This window comes from Gorilla gorilla, chromosome 3 (genome assembly GCF_029281585.2).
Source record: "Gorilla gorilla gorilla isolate KB3781 chromosome 3, NHGRI_mGorGor1-v2.1_pri, whole genome shotgun sequence".
NCBI classification, from domain to species: domain Eukaryota; kingdom Metazoa; phylum Chordata; class Mammalia; order Primates; family Hominidae; genus Gorilla; species Gorilla gorilla.
This window is the reverse complement of record NC_073227.2, coordinates 13510399-13533457: the sequence shown is the minus strand read 5'-3', so window position 1 is coordinate 13533457 and position 23059 is coordinate 13510399. Positions and strand designations below refer to the sequence as shown.

The 23059-nt window shown below is 43.2% G+C and overlaps 1 protein-coding gene across 5 annotated transcripts in view; it reads right to left on the bottom strand.

Moving 5' to 3' along the window:
- The window catches only part of AFAP1 (actin filament associated protein 1), a 179272-nt gene that overhangs the window by 112349 nt on the left and 43864 nt on the right, over positions 1-23059 (bottom strand). The gene's annotated exons all lie outside the window — the stretch shown is intronic.

The window sequence follows — 23059 nt, the reverse complement described above, 5'->3', positions numbered from 1 at the left end:
GCAGAGGTTTCAGTGAGCCAAGATTGCACCACTGCACTCCAGCCTGGGCGACAGTGGGAGACTCTGTCTCAAAAAAAAAAAAAAAAAAAAAAAAAAAAAGCCACTTTCACTTAGGAGTGTCTTTGAGAAAGCAGTGAAAAATAATGGCTTTTCTTAAATCTAACCTTTGAAGACACACCTTTTTTTTTTTTTTTTTTTGAGACGGAGTCTCGCTGTCGCCCAGGCTGGAGTGCAGTGGCACGATCTGGGCTCACTGCAAGCTCTGCCTCCTGGGTTCATGCCATTCTCCTGCCTCAGCCTCCTGAGTAGCTGGGACTACAGGCGCCCGCCACCACGCCCAGCTAATTTTTTGTATTTTTAGTAGAGATGGGGTTTCACCGTGTTAGTCAGGATAGTCTCGATCTCCTGACCTCGTGATCCACCCATCTGGGCCTCCCAAAGCACTGGGATTACAGACGTGAGCCACCACACCCGACCAACACACACCTTTTTAACGTATAATTGAATGACATGGGAAGCACGCATGAAGCCCTCCTGCACACGAAATACCACAGTCGTCTAGAGAAAAATCACTCTTTTGAGTGTTTGAGTTCCAAGCCACCCGAAGCCACTTGTTGCACACAGCACTATCTTTACTGGAGAGAGTGAATGACAGGCAAACTGCAACGACTTAGACTTGAGTACCTGGCAGACATGTTCTCAAGAATGAACACATGAGCTCATCACTTCAAGGTAAACAACTGATAGCATTTGTGGCCAAGAATAAAAGTTGAGCTTCCAAGTGAAAAAATAATTTTTGAAACTTTGTATCCACCCCATAAGAGCTTACTGCCTCCTAATACTGGAGGCTTTTCTACTGAGATCAGCAGTGACATGAACAAATGTGATTTATATTGCCGAATGTCATATGTTGACATTTATTTGGAAGATCTGCACAACTCAGTGAACCATGATGTTACAAAGTCATGTATGGGTAAAAGATCCACCTAAAGAGCAAAATAAACTAAACTATTCTAATGTAACAGAGGATGGCACAGCTTCAGATGCCACATCACAACTAACCGTTAGGAAACTGCCACTTGTCAAGTTTTGGTGTAGTATCAAAGAAGAATGTCTACAATTTTCTGAAAAGGCCACTGAAAAACTTCCCAACCACCTATCTGTGGGAGGTCAGATTTTCTTTTTCTTTTTTTTTTTTTGAGACAGAGTCTTCCTTTGTCACCCAGGCTGGAGTTCAGTGGTGCAATCTTGGCTCACTGCAAGTTCTGCCTCCTGGGCTCATGCCATTCTCCTGCCTCAGCCTCCTGAGCAGCTGGGACTACAGGCACCTACCACCATGCCCAGCTAATTTTTTTTTTTTTTTTTTAAGTAGAAACAGGGTTTCACCATGTTAGCCGGGATGGTCTCGATCTCCTGACCTCATGATCTGCCCACCTCGGCCTCCCAAAGTGCTGGGATTACAGGCGTGAGCCACCGCGCCCAGCCCAGATTTTCTTCACATACTTCCACCATAATATCTCACACAGTCTGAGTGAAGAAGTAAATATGAGAATCAGCTATCTTCTAGGCCAGATACTGAAGATACTTGCAAAAGTCTAAAACAATGCTACTCTTCTAATTATCATGTTTTGGTAAATGCAGTTACTTTTCATAAATATATATTATTTATGTTAACATAATAGGTTTATTGATATTTTAATGAATAAATATCTTCAAATTTGCCAATTTTAATTCTAATATGGTAAGTACCTACAGATATAATCATATAAATAAAGCTCTTTAAGGTCTTCAAAATATATTTTGAGACCAAAAAGTTTCAGATCTGAGATCTGCTGATGTAGGCAATTACTTTAAGATCTTCATTCATTTATTCGTCACTTACCTATTGTCAGTCATATAGGTCATGCAGCTCAACTGACAAAAGCATAATGAAAATGATTCATGCAAAAAGCCTAAGCAAAAAAGTTTGAGAGCCGCTCGTCTGTGGGATTCTTCCAAATCTACTATTCTGTAAGTCTACAACATCCTTCGGGATTAAAGATCCATACTGAGGCTGCCGTGTACCATCAAAGCTCTCACCATTTTAGGTAAGCAGGAAATGGTAAATGAGCTTAAGTAGGTGGATGTGGCACCGGCAGTTCACTCTTCCCAGCTGGGCAATTTTCCCTTCTACGAAATGAAGAAGTTGGACTAAGTACACCTTTCAATTAAGGTCTTTTTCATTAACCAATTTCTTGATTCTAAGCAATCTCATCTATACTTTAAAAATGGACCAGGCATGTTGGCTCACGTCTGTAATCCCAGCACTTTGAGAGGCTGAGGCGGAAGGATCACTTGAGCCCAGGAGATCGAGGCTGCAGTGAGCCATGACTGAGTCAATGCCCTCCAGCCTGGGTAATAGAGTAAGACCCTGACTCTCAAAAAAAAAAATGGAGGTGGGGGGCGGGACGGGGGGCTGATAGCATTATTCAGAATGTCAAAAGGTAGAAAATGAATGACAAATGAATGGATAAATGAAATGTGGTATATACATACAATGAAATATAATTCATCCATTAAAAAGAAAAAAATTCAGATAAATGCTGCAACATGAACAAACCTTGAAAACATTATGTTAAAATAGACAAAAAGAGGCAAATATTACGAGTCTACTTATATAAAGTACTTAGAGTAGTCAAATTCATACAGGCAGAAAGTAGAACAGTGGTTACTAGGGGCTAGTGGTGGGGAGAATGTAGGGTTATTATTTAATGGGGTTCAGAGTTAACAGTTTGGGATGATGAAAATGTTCTGGAAATGGATGGTGAATATACCTAATGACACTAAATTTTATACTCAAAAAGGGTTAAAAAGGTAAAATGTATGCTATGCATATTTAATTTTAAAAAGGAAAGAGATTTTGCTTGGGTTCCGCCTAACAGCATAGAACTATCTGAAGAGAACCTAAGGATGCATCGATCCTAACTTGCCACCTAAAACCTGAGCTGCCTCTACAGTGCGACCATGAGGCCTCTGTGCAAAACCCTCCAGAGCCTGGGAGTTTGTCGTGGCCCTGGCCAAGGTATGTGCCCGTCCTCTCCTCTGAGAACAGCAGCCTCAACCACAAGGGGGACTTTCAGCAGCCACTGCTATACGGCAAGGTCCTGCACACCACCTCCCACTACTGGGTTATGGTTAATTGGACGGCCAGATTCTAAGACAGTCAATCAGATCTTCCATTCCTCTATCTTTTGCCTGAAGACTAAGAAACAGGATTCGGTTGGGATGGTCTCTTGAACTGAAAATATAGAAATGCAGCAACCAGGGCAAGTGCAAGTACACGGGTGCAAAGGACAGAAGCCAGCACTGGAGGACGAACACACAGAGGTGACACCCTCAGAAGCTGGCACACTCAGAGGCAGGCAGCCCTGCAAGAGAGGAAGTGTCTCAGACGCCGACCATGCTCCCAGGCTTTCCCGGGCCTGTTGTTAGCTACTCGGAAAACTGGGCTGCACTTGAATTCCAAGAAATATTTGTATCATTCTAATACATTTTCATTTCATTGTATTGTTGTTAAGCTAGTCTGTGTGGTTTTCTGTTCACCTGAAACTGTAACCAAAGGATTCTCAAAACACAGTTCTCTAGCACCTCAGAAAGCGAAATACTCCCATAGCAGACAGTTGTAATTGTTAGAAAAGCTCCTCCTTTTTGGGATCTTCACAGACTAAATAAACCATATTTTCTACTTGACAGTCTTTCCAAATACTTAATACTCATCCCCTCTTTCTTCCAGCCTTCCAACCTTCTCTAATTAAACACCCCAGTTGGCGCCCCCTCACTGAAGTCTTCCCTAATTACCAAAATCCATTCCTCCTGTAGCAGCTGTACTGACGACTGGATACTTAGTGACCCTAAGGTTTACTTGGGTTTTTGTAGGGTTTTTTTCCCTCAAGGTAGCTAGCCAACTGTTTAAATGCAGGTGTCATCCTATGTTTATCTCCAAACACCTGACAGCAGCCTTGTACATTCTGCACAGAAAGCATGCAAAGGTTTTCAAATGAGTGACTTCCAGAGGAAGAGAATGACCATTTTCTCACACCGGGTCCTGTGAAAGGCATTGTGCTGGCATCTACATAAAATAGCTCATTTGATTCTCACAAGAATGCAGCGAAGACGCACTGCGCCCCATCTACAGCAGAGGAATAAGAACTCCTGTGCCAGCTTTTAGTCTGCTTTTCTTTAAGCAAATCCTCACATAGTGATTACGAGTGCCAGGCACTGTTCTAAGCCTGTTACATATATGAACTCATGTGCTCTTCACAACATTGCTAGGAGGCACGTACTGTTATTATCCCCGTGTTGTAGGTGAGGAAACACACACAGAAAGGCTGCCTACGGTCACCAAGCCTCTCCAGTTGATAATCTGCTCACAGTCATATAGCTAGAACATAACTAACACAGTAAGAATCTGAACTCAAACCTGAGTCCAAAAGCCCTGCTTTGAACATTTCATAATAATAATTCCACAGATTGTTTTCAGAGATAACCCTAGTCCGATGAGCTGTTATACCCATTTTGTATTTAAAAAGAGCAATAGTGTGACCAAATAAAATTTAGTCCTCGAAAAAAATTAGGAAAATGAACAAGAAATGTCAACATAGACTACAGAGTAACCTTAGAGGTAGCACAGTTCTTCGTTGAGCTGTCTGGCTCCCCCATATCGCCAGTTCCCAGGACGCAGGTGCAGCTCCTGGTGCATCTCTGTATCTCTGCTGGTGCCTGACTACGTTCAACATAAACCAAGTGCTCAGAACACACACATGGAAGCAGTGAGCACAAACACACATGGCTGGTGGGCATGGCGTACCAAAATCTCACTCCGGCGCCAAAGCAAGAAGGGAAGAAGTTCTTGCAACCAATTCTCCATTTTAAACTTTTAATACAAACATGTCTTTCCCCTTAAGATTTAAGGGTAATAACCAACACACACTCTGGATATTTTCCTATAAATAAAGGTCTGGTGAAATATGTGTGCCTGAGCAGGGGGTGGCATCGTACTACTCTGGTCTGTGGACATGCAGCAGGTGTGGGACACCCACGTCTCCTCTCCACCCTCCAGAGCTACTGCTGTTTCTTACCAGCTGTGCGGCAGGCTCTCTGGAAGATCCAGGAGTCCAGGCATTCGGATCCAGTTTCCACGGACGTATTCCGAGAGTGGCCTTCCCCTTATGCCACCTCAGACTTATCTTCACCATCCACCTTTCCACTGCCCAACACAGGCTCTACCCTTCTATCAGGAGGAGGAGCTGCTTCTCCAAGGTCAAGAACAACACGTGCCCTTGTTTTCCTCCAGGGCCTCCAGCCAAATCTCCCTTTACAATACAGGCTCTCCTATTTTCCCCTAGAAAGTACCGTGGCCTCTGAAGCTCCTTACCGATGTTTAATAGAAAACTCTGGCTACCGTTAAGTACCGACCATGTACCAGGCAATAGGCTAAGTGCTTTACAGACATCTTAACTAATCTTCATAATAACCTTTCAAGATAGACACTGTTTTCACCATTTTTACAAGTGGAGAAATTGGTACTAAGAAAGGTTACGTTTTTGCCTAAGGTCACACAGTTAAAAATAAGAGCCAGAATGGGAATCAGAACCAGCTGTCACTACTTTTTATACCGTAACACTGACTCTCTAAATTTTGCTCCCAGTGGAAGAAGCTCCTAATGCCTCTTAGGTTACATCCCTCATAGGTTACGTTCAAATAACCTATCTCCCACCACACAGGACAGGCTAGCTACACAAGTTATATCCCTCAAGGTCATTACTCAAATTGTGTTTGACATGTTTATTTTACTAATAGTTCTTACACTAAAAAATGAAATCTTTGAATCGGAAGAACAGCTGTAGATAGTTCACACAACTTCCTCAATGTACTGAGGAGAAACTGAGGCTGAGGGAACTGGAAAGACTGAAGCAAGGGCCCAGCCCACTCACCTCTCCCGTCTGCACAGCCCAAAGACTGGCCAGAGGGTTCTGCACACAGGACAATAACCAGTCACATTCCAATATCCAAAATAACTGTCTGCATTTTATCTCATCTGAGCCTCACAATCTAATCATCGTTGAGATATTACAGACAGTAGGAATCAAATGAAGAGAGGTGATGTGGCTGCCCCAAGGCAGCAAGCTAACAAGAACCATATCTACACTTGAACCACCTCCTCTGTTCGACACCCCAGCCCCGACACCTGCTGCCCGGGTTCTGGACAGAATGGCGAGGTCACCAAACACAGACTGGCATCAAGGACACAGGAATAAATCACTGAATTCCAGAAAAAAAAAATTGTCCCCAAACACCCACACCAAACAAAAGATCTGACCACGGAATTTAGCATTCCCAAAGCAACGGCAAAATTACCTGGAGGCGTTTCTGCATATATTTCATACATTAGAAAAGCAAAACTCCCTTCTTCCTAGCAAAAGGCCTCTTTGGACTAATTAATTATCTTTTTTTTTTTTTTTTTTTTTTTTTGTGAGACAGGATCTGTCTCTGTTGCCCAGGCTGGAGTGCAGTGATGCGATCACATATCACACCTCACACTCCCAAACAGCTGGAACTGCAGGCACGCGCCACGACGCCCAGCTGATTTTTTAAATTTTTTGAAGAGACAGGGTCTCACTATTTGCCAGACTGGTCTTGAACTCCTGGGCTAAATTGATCGGCCTGCCTCGGCCTCCCAAAGTGCTGGGATTCCAGACATGCCCCCGCCGCCCAGCCTTTCCGCTTTCTCTCACTCAAGTGGTATATCCCACAGCCCTAAATAAGCAAGGGAAATAAGAATTAGAACTCGACATCCCAAGAGACAAAGAATTCAACAAAGCAAACACACTTCCTGCTTAACCAATCCCTTCACTATTTACAGAAAATCTCTCTGGCTCAGGCTGGGCAGTGAGTTCATTTATTTCAACAAAATCAAAGAAATGACTTACGGTTTGTGGGAACCAAAACTACTTTAAAGGAATTTTCTTTATTTACCTTCATGACTCAATCATGGATTTGAAAGCTAGGAGGGGCCCTGGAGCCCAAATGCGTTTTTTTTTTTTTTTTTTTTTTTTTGAGACGGAGTCTCACTCTGTCACCCAGGCTGGAGTACAGTGGCATAATCTTGGCTCACTGCAATCTCTGCCTCCTGGGTTCAAGCAATTCTACTGCCTCAGCCTGCCGAGTAGCTGGTATTACAGGCACCCGCCACCATGCCCGGCTAATTTTTGTATTTTTAGTAGAGACGGGGTTTCACCATGTTGGTCAGGCTGGTCTGGAACCCCTGACCTGATGATCCACCCACCTAGGCCTCCCAAAGTGCTGGGATTACAGGCGTGAGCCACCACACCCGGCCCAAATGCCTTTATTTCACAAGTGCGGTAACTGAGGCCCAGAGAAGAAAGGCGGCCTGAAGTCACAAAGCATTGATTGGTAAAGGGGTGAGAGCCGGGAACCGGGTAACCAGACCGCCAGTCAAAGCGTTCCTTGCTGTGCACAGAACTGTCTTCCTCACACAGGAACTGCAAGACTGAGGAGGCTAAAGCACTGTCTGTCTCCGCTCTCCTACAAACCCGAGAAAGAAATGTCTACTGTTACTGGCTCTGAGAAAACACTATGAACTACCCATCACTTCCTGCTGCATCTGAGAAACACGGGGAAAGTTGCCACGGGCGACAGGCTCTGCAGAGGCTGCCACATCCATATTCCCCACAGGCTTCACACTTTACTGATGTGCAAAACACCTATTGCTATTTGCATCCTGAATTACACTCAAGGGCCTTGCTACAACCAAGACAGTTGCTGGTGGCCTTTTGATTTCCTTTCTATTTTTATCTGTGATCCTTCCCATATGGTTCCTCCCTTCAAATTTCTAACCCGCTACAGAAACTCCCAGGACCTAGACCCAGGCAACTCCCCATTATCTAATCTAAATTGGGGAGTGGGAACAGTAAGTGCATTTTCCCAATTTTCCCACTCCCTCTGTACTTCCCCGCTCCCCTTTCTAGTCTACACCACTCATCCCCCAGCACTCCAACCTGCTGGCCCTCATGGGGTGACCCTCTGATAGCACCCTCCACTTGAGTCAAGGCTACCTCTCCTGCCAGGCACCCCCACATGGCATCACTTCCCTGACCTCTCCTCACCCCTCTGAATTCTGCCAATGCCAATGAGCACAGCTCACATCCCACCTCTTGGTGAAGCTGTCCCTGATCATTCTATCCCTGCCAATGCCACTCATTTGGCCCTCATCCTCCAGTGCTCCTTAGAAACCCGGACTCTGGGCCAGGCGCAGTGGCTCACACCTGTAATCCCAACACTTTGGGAGGCTGAGGTGGGCAGATCACCTGAGGTCAGGAGTTCAAGACCAGCCTGGCTAAGATGGCGAAACTCCATCTCTACCAAACATACAAAAATTAGCCGGGCATAGTGGCACACGCCTGTAGTCCCAGCTACTCAGGAGACCAAGGCAGGAGAATCACTTGAATCCGGGAGGTGGATTGTAGTGAGCCAAGATCACGCCACTGCACTTCAGCCTGGGCGACAGAGTGAGACTCCATCTCAAAAAAAAAAAAGAAAAAGTAAAAGAAACCTGGACTCTGTCACCACATAAACCTGGATCCACATCCCAGCTGATTCTTCCTAGTTGTGTGACCTTGGGTAAGTAGCCCCCCCAAATTATCTCATCCTTAAAGCGAGATGGATATTATATACCTCAGTATCATCATGAGGATTAAATGAGCTAACACGCATGCATAGCCAAGCATTTCATCAGTGGTAACTACAACCGTCATTATTAGCACATGTTCATCTTGTTGGAACTTCACTTTAAGACACGGGATCCATGAATGCAGTCAATGAACATGACCCCATACCCCCTGTCCTCTAAAACTATGAAGTCCTAAAGTAAGTACCACACCCTCCACAAGAAAAGTCATGACAGACTCCTCTGTGCAACTCTATGCAGATACGCTTGAAACTAGGTTAAATAGATAATTAATTTCGTAAGAAAAAAATAATTTACCAGAATTACCCTTACAAAAAAACAAAAAACAAAAAAACACCAGACCCAGGTAGTTTTACAGGGGAATTCTACCAAACCTTAAACACCAAGGCTACTGCATAAATTGTTCCAGAGGATAAAATACACAGAAAATAATCAAATTCTTTTTTTTTGAAGCAAATATAAATGTGATATCTAAACCGAATAGACATAGCACAAAAAAGAAAACCAAAGGCCACTTTTACTTATATCAGTGCAAATATCCTAAATAAAATATTAGCAAACAGAAGCCAACACATTAATACCATGCCCTTACCAAATGAGATTCACTCTAGAAATGCAGGCTGGGGCGTGGTGGCTCACACCTGTCATCTCAGCACTTTGGGAGGCCGAGGCAGGCAGAGCATGAGGTCAGGAGATCAAGACCATCCTGGCCAACATGGCGAAACCCCTTCTCTACTAAAAATACAAAAATTAGCAGAGCATGGTGGCACGTGCTTGTAATCCCAGCTACTCAGGAGGCTGAGGCAGGAGAATCGCTTGAACCTGGGAGGTGGAGGCTGCAGTGAGCCGAGATAGAGCCACTGCACTCCAGCCTGGTGACAGAGCAAGACTCCATCTCAAAAAGAAATGCAAAGGTGATTCAATATTAGAAAATCTACTAATAGGTCAGGCACAGTGACTCACACCTGTAATCCCAGCACTCTGGGAGGCCTAGTCAGGGAGATTACTTGAGCCAGCGAGTTTGAGACCAGCCCGGACGACATGGTAAAACCCCATCTCTACAAAAAATACAAAAATTAGCCAGATGTGATGGCACACACCTGTAGTCTCAGCTACTTAGGAGGCTGAGGCGGGAGGATCGCCTGAGCCCAGGGAGGTTGAGGTTATGGTGAGCCATAAGCGCAACACTGCACTCCAGCCTGGGTGACAGAGCGAGACCTTAAGTCAAAAAAAAAAAAAAAAAAAAAGGAGGAGGAGGAAAGACAGAACGAAAATCTACTGATATATTCACCATATTAATACATCTAATGAGAAGATAATGCAATTGTTCCACAGATCATGAAAAAGCCTTCAACAAAATTTAATAATCATTCCTGATATTTTTAAGTCAATACACTTGGAATTGATAGGCACTTAACTTGATAAAATACATGTACTAAGATTAAAACACCCACACCCAAAAAAACAGCATCTTATTTAATGAGGAAACACTTCAAGAATTCCCAGTAGGGTCAGAAACAAGTCAAAGAGGCCCATTTCCCCCACTACTTTTTAACACTGTAGGAGAAGTGTTAGTCAAAGCAATAAGAGAAAACAATCAGAAACTTAAAAAAAATATATTTCTATTGGCAGCTGATGTGAAAGTAAACCTGGTAAAGCAGGAGACGTGAAAACTGTAGCTTTCTGCATGCTTATTTTATATCAAACAATAAATAGCTAGAAGATATCATGGAATATCAGCACCCATTTATAAAACAATAAAAAAGTAAACTACTTTAAATAATTTAGCAAGAAATGTGCAAAACTTACATAGGGAAAACTTAAAACTTGATTGAAAGATGAAGAAGTAAATGTGAACAAATGGAAAGATGTCCCCTTGCCTTTGGATAGGACAACTTAACATCAAAAAGATGTCAATTCTCCCCAAGTTAACAAACATATTTCGAGCAATAGCAATAATACACTGAAATCATTTGGATGTCCCCTCCAAATCTCATGTTGAGATGTAATCCCCAGTGTTGGGGATGGGGTCTGCCTGGTGGGAGGTGTTGGGTCATGGGGGTGGATCCCTCATGGCTTGGCGCTGTCCTTGCAATAGTGAGTGAGTCCCACTCAGGAAATGTGGTTGTTTAAGTGTGGGGCAACTCCCCCACTCCCTCTCTTGCTCCTGCTCTGTCATGTGAGACACCTGCTCCTCCCTTCACCTTCCACCATGACTGGAAGCTTCCTGAGGCCTTCCCAAAAGCTGAGCAAATGTCGGCACCATGCTTGTAAAGCCTGCAGAACTATGAGCCAATTAAATCTCTTTTCTTTAGAAATTACCCAAGTTCAGGTATTTATAGCAATGCAAGATAGGCCTAACCCATATCAACAAATTTTGTTTTGTTTTGTTTCTGGAACTAAACAAATTGATTCTAAATTTCATATGGAAAAAATAAGAATGCAGAGATGTCTAAGAACAATGAAGAGAGAATAGCCAGCCCAGCCAACTATTTAAAAATAATAAAGGCTCATCATTAAAACAATTTGATACTAACATATTTAAATTCCCAGTCGGATCCATAGAACAGAATAAAAAGTCCAGTAATAGACCCAAATACACACAGAAATATAAGAAAAATGGTCGTCTTAATAACTGGGGTTGGGACAACTGGTAACTATTTGGGAAAAAGAAAAGATGAAACTCAATACTTACCTTACATACACCAGAAAAACTCTAAAGATATTTGAGAACCCAAACAGAAAAAAATGAAACAACTCAAGTTCTAGAAGAAACAGATGAATTCTTTTATAACCTGGGTGTGGAAAAAGATTTTCTAATTCTGACTCAAAATCAGATGTAAAAATAAAAGATTGATCAATGTGCCTACATAAAGTATGAGCTCCTGGAGAATGACAAACATGGATTACGGACTCCTATCCCCTGCCCTGCCTAGCAGTGAACTCATATACACGGTACATTCCCTAAACTTCTTGGCCCACCACACCTCTGTGCTTTATGCTGACTCTCTCCAGAGGAGAGGCTGGGTCAATGGTTAGACCTTTCTTTGACAAAGGCAGGACGCTGGAGAACTGTTTCACAAAAGCTCATCTCATCGCTCTCTAGATTTCAGGCTCCAATTAAGAAACAGTTCCCAAACCATGACCAACCTGCTTTTCAGAAAAATCACCCTGGTTTGCTACACTCTTTTCAGTGACTTCTCCGGATCCTGTATAAAAATCTTAATTAACCTAGACTCTGCTTATTTTCTAGATTGTCTCTTTCCACTCTGCTTATGTGTCACACTTCAGCCCTTCTCAATCCCTCAGTTTCCCACAAATATCACGCCTGCTTCTGCCCCAGGCCTCTGCACGTGCCACTGCTCTCTGCCCGGTATGCTTAACCCTGTGTGTCCCTGCGTCGTCCCACACACACATCACTACCACACCTTCCTTCACCTGGCTGTCTCACTGAGGTGCTACACTTCAAGACTCAGCTGCGTCACCCCCGCCTCAGGCCGACCATCACCGCCTCTCTCCCGCTGTGCTGTAATGACGGGCTAATTTGTCTGTCTCCTCCACTAGCCAGTAGACAGTTGGAAGACAGGGACCACTGTGTGACTTCTCTCTTTGCCCAGAATGTCAAGCACGATGCCTGATGTGGAAACAAGAACACGACACTCAGTATATGTTTGGTGAATTAATTCACTTTTATGTTTCCAGTTCTCCATAAAAGACAACATTCCTGAGATCTGCTTTAAAGAGAAAATTGCAGAGAAAGATGCCATGGATTGTCCTCTCATACTTAGTAACCATGTCTTTTGTGATAGTCTCAGAACATACAAAACTTCGTGGTGAAAGACTAATTCTGATGAGTTCCTTTTCTCGAGCAAGTTGATCACCACCTGTTCAGGGCCCTCTCTGTGTGAGAATACTCGGTGTTCCAAAGGGAATCAGAACTCGAGTGGCACTGAAGCAAAGGAGCTGTGTTCGAGCATGGTCCTTGCATATTTTCCCTTATAGGGTTACAGCTCAGACTCTCCATGCAGACTCTTCCAATTATTTCCACAGGCTCCCGCAGACCATCGAAATGCGCTGCTTAAAGGTAGATCTAAGAAATCTCAGAAAAAGCAGCATAGCTTTAGGCACTGTCTGGTTGGAAAGCTTCCCTCGGCTGGACTGCATCTAAAATTCTTTTTGATGACCATTATTTGAACGACTGGATGATTTTGAATACAAATCATTAAACTTCTTTGATTCCCAGTTCCGTGATGTATAATGTGGGGATAATAACAGTTATGTGCCTACCAAGGCTGCAATGAACGTCTAAGGACTGCTGTAAATAAAAACCTCTGACTTTGGGGACATTCAATTTACAGTAGTTTAATTTGCACCTAAAAAGGGAAAGCAAATCAAATCTATTTATAGCTCTCCACTGTCTGAACAGAACCTATGACAATCGCTGTGCAGTTTCAACTCTGAAAGTGGGATCTTTAAAAGATTTCTCAATATCCCAAAAGAAAGCCTGTGTTTATAAAAGGGATCTGTGCATGTGTGTATATTCTAGGTCCTGGGAATGTTCCTTTCTGAATTCTAAGGAGCCAGCAAGGAGTCTTCAAAGGAACTGGTGTAAACTCCACAGAACACTTTACTTCGGGAAATTAGCCTGACCCTTAAAAGTCAGATTAATTAATGGATGGACATACAAGCCCTGATGGAAAATATCCTTCTATTGTTCTGTAGAAGGCAAAAAACAGGACCTAGATCTGGGTATGTTTTTTGCTCATCATAATAATATACAGAACGTGATAATGGGTTACAGAAGCCAGACCTCCTGATGCCTAGGCTGGGAGAAGGTTATTGACATAAACCAGGCTGGTTGCTAACAAAAGCTTTAAATACGATATCGAAAGCACAGTGTTTCCCTTCCATTTACAGAAGGTCAATTTAGTTCAGTAGCAAGTTATTAAACACTATGTTCACAACACTGAACTCAGAATTTAAAGACAAGTGAGATGCTACCCCTGACATCCAAGGGCTCACAACCTAGAACAGCAGACACATACCTGGACTCACAGAACCCTTATTCTAGGAAAGGAAGAATCACAAAACGTTTCTAGAAAAAATGGCATTGATGGATCTCCACTTTTGTAAAGATCCTTCCAGAGGCAGCTTTAAAGATGAACTGGTGGAGTGGGAGACTGGAGTAGGAAGGGGCACACCAGTCAAGAGAGGGTAAAGAATGACAGGAACCGGAGAATGGAAAGAGGAAATGCAAATTTAAACTCTATTTATTGTCACATATTTTGAACATTCACTAAAAATAAGAACAATTAAGTCACTGAAAAATATTTGGGTATCTAAGTGTGGGGTACCCAATAATAAGCAAAGCAAACGTGATCCCAAGTTAGAGACAAGCAGTATGCAAATAAATATAAACACGCAGAAATGACAATGGGTGTTACAGGAAAATGCATCTACCCAAAAATTTTATGTCAAATTTTCAAAATCTCTGATTTTCCACTCTGACAAATCAATTAAGCTAAAATAAATCAAAGTTGGAACAAAGCCACCAATATAATGTTAAAAAGTATTCGAATGTAAAACCAATTGAGCCAAAAATAGCATAATGATGTAACCATTTGGAATGAGCATTTATGAGGCTTTAAATCATTTTTATATTACTATTTTAAGGATCAGTGCTGCCAGCACTGCAAACTTACTCAGAATATTCACGTATGTATATACCGTTACTGGACAACACATGGTTTCAGTATTTTCTTAGACACAAAGGAGGAATTTGTCTTTCTTCTGGCTCAGTACTATTATGCTATTATAGTTTTTTAAATTGTCATACTATTTGTTTTTATTTCATAAAGAACAATTTTTTTTTTTTGGGGATGGAGTCTAGCTCCATTGCCCAGGCTAGAGTGCAGTGGCACAATCTCAGCTCACCGTAACCTCTGTCTCACAGGTTCAAGCGATGCTCCTGCCTCAGCCTCCCGAGTAGCTGGGATTACAGGCACGTGCCACCACACCCAGCTAAGTTTCGTATTTTTGGTAGTGACATGGTTTCACCATGTTGGCCAGGCTGGTCTTTCATTCCTGGCCTCAAGTGATCTGCCCACCTCGGCCTCCCAAAGTGCTGGGATTACAGGCGTGAGCCACCACGCCCAGCCCCATAAAGAACAATTATTAATTTCAGGAATGCTTTGTCTCGACACAAAAACTTGGATTTTCAAAAATGAAATTGTGACATTTTAGAAAAACAAGTTATTTAATATACAGAAAGGACATTATGATTCACCTAAATGCACCAAAACACAAAGTCTCTTAACTGCTCTTCCTTCCCCAGCAACTCTCCTCACCCCTTCTGTTATAAATACACTTCCACCTGCTCTGAATGTGTGGCTAGGAGGCTACCCGCCAATAAATTCTGAACTCCTCCTCTTACAAGGATCAGTAACGAGAGAGGGGACATGGGTACACAGGTACAGACATTAATATGACCATAAGGAAATATTATGAATAGCTTTATGCCCACAAATTCAAAAACATAGATGAAATGGGCAAATTCCTTAAAAGATGCAAACTTTCAGAAACGGAAAAGAAGAAACAGACTATCTGAACAGCTCTATATTAAAGAAAACTCCAGCCCCAGGCAGCTTCACTAGTGAATTCTAGCAAATATTTCAGGAGAGGTAATACAATTTTCTGCAAACTCTTGCAGAAAATTAAAGGGCCAGCAAATAACTCAGAAAAAAGACATTACAAGGAACCAAAAACAGACTAACACACCTCACGAACACAGACAGAAAAATCGTTAACAGTTTTTTTTGTTGTTTTATTTTTTTGAAACAGAGTCTCACTCTGTTGCTCAGGCTGGAGTGCAGTGGCATGATCTCGGCTCACTGCAACCTCCGCCTCCCAAGTTCAAGAGACTCTCCAGACTCAGCCTCCCAAGTAGCTGGGATTACAGGTGCCCACCACCACCCCTGTCTAATGTTTGTATTTTTTAGTAGAGACAAGGTTTCACCATGTTGGCCAGACTGGTCTCGAACTCCTGACCTCAGGTGATCTGCCCGCCTCAGCCGCCCAACGTGCTGGGATTACAGGCATGAGCCATTGTGCCTGCCATTAACAAAATTTTTAGCAAATTAAATTAAATAATATCCAAAAAGGATAACACATTAAGACCAAATGGAGTTTACCCTTGGAATTCCAGGTTGGTTTAACACTGGAAAATCATTAAGTATAATTCACCATATTAGCAGATACGAAAATGAGGAATACAGGGGGGTTGTTTTCTAGTAAATCTAATAAAAGGCATCTGTCTGTAATCCCAGCACTTTGGGAGGCCAAGGGGGACGGATCACGAGGTCAGGAGATCGAGATCATCCTGGCTAACATGGTGAAACCCCAACTCTACTAAAATTACAAAAAATTAGCCAGGCGTGGTGGCACGTGCCTGTAGCCCCAGCTACTCAGGAGAGGAGGCTGAGGCAGGAGAATCATTTGAACCCAGGAGGCGGAGGTTGCAGTGAGCCAAGATCGCGCCACTGCACTCCAGCCTGGGCAACTCCATCTCAAAAAAAAAAAAAAAAAAAAAAAAGAAAAAGGCATACATATAAAAACTAAAGTTTTTCATATTCTTTATCTCACTTTACGATTAAAACTCATCAAACTACATTCTTTAAACATGTGAAGTTTATTGTACATCAATTGTACCTCAATGAAGCGTTGTTTTTTTTTAAAAAAAAAGAACAACTGAAAAATGAAAGAAAAGGAAAAAAACAACCTAGGACCACTTCCAATAGTATTAAAATATGTTAAATATATTAGGAGAAATTTAACAAAGTATGTAAAAGATCTATAAACTGACAACTATGAGATGCTGTTAAGAAAACACCAGTCTATGTCTGGTGGGAGGACCATAAATAAAAAGAGAGATACTATATTTAGAAGAATCCCTACTGCTAAAATAATAACTCTCCCCCAAATCCATCTATAGATGCAACACAATCTCAATCAAGATCCCAGGAGCAATTTTTGTTTAAAAAAAAAAAAAAGCCAATTCTAAAATAGACAAAAATGAAAAGAACAAAGAACTAGAACACAAATTGGCCAAACGAGGTGGAGAAAAAAAGAACAATGTTGGAACACTTCTATTACCTAGCTTCAAGGCTTACAATAAAGCTACAATTATCAACACAGTGTGGTATTGGTGTTAGGATAGATTGGTGAACAAAGTCCAGAAATTCACCCACACATAAATGGTCAACTGACTTTTGACAAAGATGCCAAGATAATGCAATGGGAAAAAAAAACAGTCCCTGGAACAAATGATGCTGAACTGGATGTCAGTATGGGGAAAACTAAACTCTACTCCTTACGTCGTACCAAATACAAGAATTACCTTAAATAGATCAGACCTAAACATAAAAGATAAAACTATAAGACGTCTCAATGAAAACATAGGCAAAAATATTTATGACTCTGGAGATAGGCTGAGATTTCTTACAGCAGAAGTACTAACATATAAGAAAAAAGTTAATAAATTGAACTTTTTAAAATAAATCTTTAAGAAAATCAGAAGAAAATATCTGCAATACACATTTCATGACACAGCACTTGTAACAATACACTGAATACCAAAAATACATGAAGACAAACAACCTAATAAAAAATGGGCAAAGTAGTTACAGACATTTCAGGAATGGCCAATAAGCACATAAAAATATGCTAATGTCATGAGTCATCAGGTTAATGCAAATTAAAATCACAATGAGAAGCCCTGATACATCCACCAGAATGATTAAAATTCAAATGACTCATCGTATCAAGCCTTAGCAAAACTGGAGAGCAACTAGAATCCTCCCGCTTTCCTGGTGGGAAGGCACAGTTTGGCAGTTTTTTGTAAAGTTAAATGTACACGTACCATGAGATCCAGTAATGCCACTCCTGGCTATTTACCTAAGAGACATTACTGCACGTGTCCACATAAAAACAATGGCAGCTTTCTTCATAACAGCCCAAAACTGAGCACAGCCTAAGCAGCCATTAATAAGTATGTGGATAAACAGATTGCAATATGTTCACACAATGGAATCTTTTTCAGCAAGAAAAATAAACTACCAAAAAAAAAAAAAATAAACAAACTACCCACACACGTAATTCAGATTAATCTCAAAAAAAGCCATGCAAAAGAAGCTAACACAAGCCCAAAAGGCATGCTACGTGACTCCGTTTTGGTGAAATTCTAGAACCGGCAAAGGAATCTGCAGGGCCAGGAAGCAGATGAGCGGTTGCCCGGGTCTGTGTCCTGGGAGAGGACTAACGGCGGGGGCTGTGAGTGAATTCAGGGTGGAGAATGTTCTCCGTCTTCACGGACTAGGATTCTGTGGGCTGAAGAAGCACATCCGAGGTAGAGAACCAAGGACCAGAGAGAAAACCTAACTGGTCAAGGTCACGTAAAATTCAACAGGAAACACTATATATTCTAACTGATAATACTAGATCTAGGTAAATAGAACTTTAAGAGATTTTGCTACACAACAGCATTAAACTTAGGTAATAACAGCATCAGACTGCCTGAGCATATTAAGAGCTAATTCTGTTTTTCATAAGGAAGACAGCAGAATTCCTAATCACAGGCTCTAATGAATTGTATTCTCTTCATTATCATAAAGCTGTGTTACATCTTGATATTCATGAGTGAGTCTTCTAATCCAAAGGAAGGAATAAAAACAAAGGGGAAAGAAAAGGAAGGTTGAACTTATAAATATGGTCTCATTTAAAAAAAAAAAAAAAAAAAAAAAAAAAAAGGCCGGGCGTGGTGGCTTACACCTATAATCCCAGCACTTTGGGATGCCAAGGCGGGTGGATCACCTGAGGTCAGGAGTTCACAAGACCAGCCTGGCCAACATGGTGAAACCCCGTCTCTACTAAAAATACAAAATAAATTAGCTGGGTGTGGTGGTAGGCACTTGTAATCCCAGCTACTCAGGATGCTGAGGCAGGAGAATGGCTTGAACCCGGGAGGCAGAGGTTGCAGTAAGTCAAGACGGTGCCATTGCACTCCAGCCTGGGCAGCAAGAACAAAATTCCGACTCAAAAGAAGAAAAAAAAAGAAAAAAGCAGACTATGCTCACTTTACGGGTGAAGTAAATGAAGTTTAGAGAGGTGAAGAGCCCACAGGCTAGGAAGGTCAGGAGCAAATTTCTCCTAAATCACTGCAGGGATGGGCAAATTTCAGTAGGGGACAAAAGAGGCTCCGGCACCATTTCTAAGTACAGAAGCATCACTTAAGAACTACAAAGGCCTCTCGACATGGAATGAAAGATGACCCGGCCAGCTGCCAACTGCCCCATCAGAACATCTAAGGCTCTGCAGATGTCCAGAGTGACAGATGGGCTCCTGACCACAGGGACAGCAGGCTCTGCAGAGGAGCAGTGGGAGGTTCCAGACTGAGAGAGCAGTTCACAGACCTCTGCATTCCCCAAGGAGACACTGGGGGAGGGGCAGCCCACAGAAACGGGGAGGTGGGAATCATTGGACGTGCATGCTGCCAGCTGTGAGATGCCACATGTCCAGCAACTAAGAGAATAGACATTCCCTATTCACCTCCATCTTTTTGCACTTGAACTTGATTATATGCATCTCTCAGCCATGATTTAAATAAAAAGCCGACCCTGATTAACACGGGATCTGGTGGGTAGAGTGGAGACAGCAGCTTCCAGGGTGCCAAGAATACGAACCCCCAAGACTCAGCCTTTCCCACCGAACAAACCACCATCATTGGTAACACCCCAAACTATTCCATGACGCATTTGAGACTGCACCCTGACCTCAGCCAGCTGGGATGAAATTGCAGCCCATGAGTCAAACGTGGGATGTGGTGGGGGGGCAGCGGGGTGGGGGATCCTATAGGAAAAAGGCGGATGAAAATACCCTCCTTGAGATGGCAGAGGGCAGACGGAGAAAAAGACCATCAAGAGAACATCAAAACACACAACCTGAAAAAGATAAACTGGAGCATTTCAACCATAAGAACTTTAACTCTTACCTCTCAGTGTATCTCATAACATACATGAGAAAATGAAGAAGACACAAAGACTGAAATCAAGGGATTTTTACCAGCCCCGGTGCCGGGGGGGGGGGGGGGGGGGCAGAAACCACCATTTCTCCTGGTCTCTTCTAACTGGTCTATGGGTTTTTACACTATTCCAAATCAGTGGCTAGCAACATCCCCTTTCCATCAGGAAAATCATGCTGAATCATGACTCTTGTAAGATGTCTAAAAAGACATAAAACTGCCTTCACGCTCTAAAGTTACATTATACTTTTAACGTAAAAAAGCTAAGGATTGGCTGGGTGCGGTGGCTCACGCCTGTAATCCCAGCACTTTGGGAGGCCGAGGCGGGCGGATCAAGAGGTCAGGATATCGAGACCATCCTGGCTAACATGGTGAAACCTCATCTCTACTAAAAAATACAAAAAATTAGCCAGGCGTGGTGGCGGGCGCCTGTAGTCCCAGCTACTTGGGAGGCTGAGGCAGGAGAATGGCGTGAACCTGGGAGGCGGAGCTTGCAGTGAGCCGAGATCACGCCACTGCACTTCAGCCTGGGCGACAGAGTGGGACTCTGTCTCAAAAAAAAAAAAAAAGGCTAAGGGTTAAAGGATTTTCAAAAAGTACTTTCTGTCCTCCAGCTTGGAACACCCTAAACCTGTGCTTCTCAACCTTTCCTGAGGGGACACAACTCACCACCGGGGGGTCTTGTTAAAGGCAGATTCTGACTCACTCTTCTGGGATGGGCCTGATATCTGCATTCTAACATGCTCCCAGGTGGTGTCAACGCTGCTGGCCATGGGTCGCACTTTGAGAAGCCAGGCCCTAAGCCACACTGACTTTGGTACACCAGGGCAAGGGTGTTTCCAGTGTAGAAGGGAACCAGCAATAATGCTCCTTAAGGAAATGATGCAAACGCTGCCGCCTCCCTTGCCTCCACCCACAGCCTCAGCGAGCCCTGGAGGCTTCAACAGAGGCTGAGTTCAAATCACCAGCAAAGACCTCAAGAAGGGAGACAGCACAGTAAGAACAATGCCCCCAAACACTGCACTTGGCCTCTGGCTGACGTTCACACTGTCAAGTTCAAAAATATCTGAAATGACTTGGGAACAGTGGGGGTTAAATCTGTGCACAGGTTCACCCATGTCCTCAACCATCCACAGCAGGGGAGACTGCAGCCCACACCTGGCCCAAAGCCTATTTTTGTCAATAATGTTTTATTGGAACACAGCCACGTTCATTCATTTATGTATCACCTACAGCCGTGTTCACACGCCAACAGCAGGGATGAGTGTCGCAATAAGAGTCTAAAGCCTATAATATGTACTCTTTGCTCTGTTACAGAAAAAGCTTGCTTACCTCTGTTCTGGGTCTTTAGGGGACAAAACTCGAAAAAGGAAAACCTGAAGACAAAGGATATGACGCTAACATAGAAGAAGCATTTAGCACAGAGGAGTGTGAATTCTGAGGCAGAAGAGACGTACGTGTCAAGACAAGCCTGGTGACGGCGGCAACCCAGGGACTCCGTTAGCTACGAGAGGCCAGCCCGCTTTGTGAAGGGTGACCATGCTCCTTTCAGAATGCAGAATCAGGGAGACAGAGGGGGCCTGGTCCATCTGTGTCTGCCCCACCAACCACCACAACTGTGTCGGCTCCTTCTATACACCCACTTCACCACCCTTCTCTTCACCAGCCCTTCGCATCATGTGACCCACCGATGAAGAGGTAGGTCTGAAATGAGGCTCTTGCGTTATCTGGCTGCCGTCATCTCTGGAAAGATGGGGGCCCTACGTTCTGCTGCCAAAGGGGAAAAGCCTCGAGGGCTCCTGACAGGAGGCCTAGGATTGAAGCTCCAACCGCGAGGGGAAGGAAGGGCCGTGGGCTGATCTCCAGGGAGGGGGATGCTGGAAGGCCAGCTGTCTCTCTGCCCCTGGCTCCCCAGGCAGATGGCTGCGCCGCTATGCATGTGGGTACAGGCGGAGGGGCAGGTGGCACCAGGCTCTGGGTAACATATGTCAGTGTGCTAATGGAAGCAAATTAAGAACATCGTTGGTCTCACACACCCTCTTCGCAGGGCTGGGACTGCCACGGGGAATGGATGAGATCCAGACTCCAGGAGGATGTGATGATAGAACGATCTGGACACAGTGAATGAACACAGACTTCGGTGGTGGAGGGTTGAGGCTGGAACTCTGCTCCAGCACTTGCCAGGCATGGCCTTGAGTACAGTGCTGTGGCTACCTCACCTCTAAAAACGAGGATCATCAGAGGCTTGTCGGTCAGTTCTTTAAATGTCATTATGTGAAGAATTTAAATTTAGCACAGTCCTTAGCTCGTAAGAAGTCTCCAATAAATTACTACGGTCATTATCAGTATAATTATTATCTGTTAAAAATTTTTTTTAAAAAAGCTTTTAAAGGATAATCTCCACTTTAAAGAGTGGTTATGAGGATTAACCAAAGATAATCTGTAACTTTGTCTACTCCCCAGCATAACACATAGTAAGTGCTCAAAAACTGTAGCTATTCCCCACCCCAAAGAAACCAAATCTGGCCTCCCTTACATGTTTCATGGAATGCCAATCAACTTTCCAAACAAGTCACTCGAGTTTTTTAAAATAATAATGTCTCTAGAGTAGATACTATCATTTTACAGGTGAGAAAACTAACTCTCAGGACTCAAGGACAGAAACCTAATGAATGACAGAGCGAGGTCTGCTCAGTGAACAACAGCTGCCACCCAAAAATATCAGCAGTTTTAGGAATTAGCAGCTCAATGATCTTTGCTTCAAAAAAGCAAAAAGACCACATTCACACTTTACCACTTCTACATGAAAGCGTGTGTTCTCCAGAAAGTTGTTTTTTTTTTGTTGTTGTTGTTGTTTTAAGACGGGAGTTTCACTCTTATGCCCAGGCTGGAGTGCAGTGGCGCAATCTTGGCTCACCACAACCTCTGTGCCTCCCAGGTTGAAGCGATTCTCCTGCCTCAGCCTCCTGAGTAGCTGGTATTACAGGCATGTGCCACCACACCCGGCTAATTTTTGTACTTTTAGTAGAGACTGGGTTTCTCCATGTTGGTCAGGCTGGTCTCAAACTCCCGACTTCATGTGATCCGCCCGCCTCGGCCTCCCAAAGTGCTGGGATTACAGGCGTGAGCCACCATGCCTGGCCCAGAAAATATTTTTTATAGAACTAACCCAAAGGGTCCAATTTCTATGGAGAAAATTTTCTTTGTAATGCCTAAAACACAGTGTAACCCACCATTAA